Raw genomic sequence first — 766 nt, 5'->3', positions numbered from 1 at the left:
TCACCCCCAACCCCACTGTGTCTACTTCTGTTCCTTCCCACCTCAAAACCCTCAGACTATTTCAGGTCTTCTCTTCATCAGTCCTCTCCACCCAGCCCCATCCCCAACTCTCCTTGGCATTTCAACCCACCCACTCCACTACCCCAAACTTATGATTCAGCTCAGGCGCCCCCCCCTCCCATAAAACACCCCCACGTCTCTACCCTGCTCTCCCATTCCACTTCCCATGGTCTTTTATAGCCCCGCTGCCTCTTTCTGACCACCTGCCATCAATCAGGGTCCTCTGCTTCTTCTCCTTCCTCTACCCCCTCAACTTTGGCCTCAGGGTAACAGTGGTGACCATTGAGGGCCTTAAATATGCTCTTGGGCTCTGTGACTGCAGATACTCTGCAAGGGATGGGATTCTGCCCCCTAACACCTCCAAACCTCTTCACACCTCCTGCCACTCGTCCTCCCCTCTGTTCTCCAAGAGCAATGGGAAGATCACTGTGGCCCGGTTTGGGAAGAAACTTGACTCATGATCCCTCTTTTACCTGGACGAAAACGAAGGCCCAACAAAGTCCTGAAGTAACCCCTCAGGCCACAAAGCGGTGAGCAGTAGTTGTCTTTTATCCCCAACTGGAGGCTTCCGGAAGTTTGAAGTTTCTGGCTTTCCGGAACTTCTTCCCTTCTCCTCCACAGCCTTTCACGGCCCTAGAAAAGCCAGACCAGGTGCTTATTAGCATAAAAACGATCCTAATTAGTCTCCATTTCCGCCCGGGTGGGC

General features: G+C 52.9%; 1 long non-coding RNA gene across 1 annotated transcript in view; it reads right to left on the bottom strand.

Annotated features, from left to right (window-relative positions):
• The window catches only part of LOC105854079, a 30,401-nt gene that overhangs the window by 22,160 nt on the left and 7,475 nt on the right, over positions 1 to 766 (bottom strand). Inside the window, exon 4 of the long non-coding RNA XR_001145809.1 lies at positions 534 to 693. This is a non-coding gene — a long non-coding RNA (uncharacterized LOC105854079). The remainder of the gene's footprint in view (positions 1 to 533; positions 694 to 766) is intronic.

The sequence above is a fragment of the Condylura cristata genome, unplaced genomic scaffold (assembly GCF_000260355.1).
Source record: "Condylura cristata isolate star-nosed mole 26May11 unplaced genomic scaffold, ConCri1.0 scaffold00003, whole genome shotgun sequence".
NCBI classification, from domain to species: Eukaryota; Metazoa; Chordata; class Mammalia; order Eulipotyphla; family Talpidae; genus Condylura; species Condylura cristata.
The sequence above is the reverse complement of the archived record's forward strand: the minus strand, read 5'-3'. Positions and strand labels throughout refer to the sequence as shown.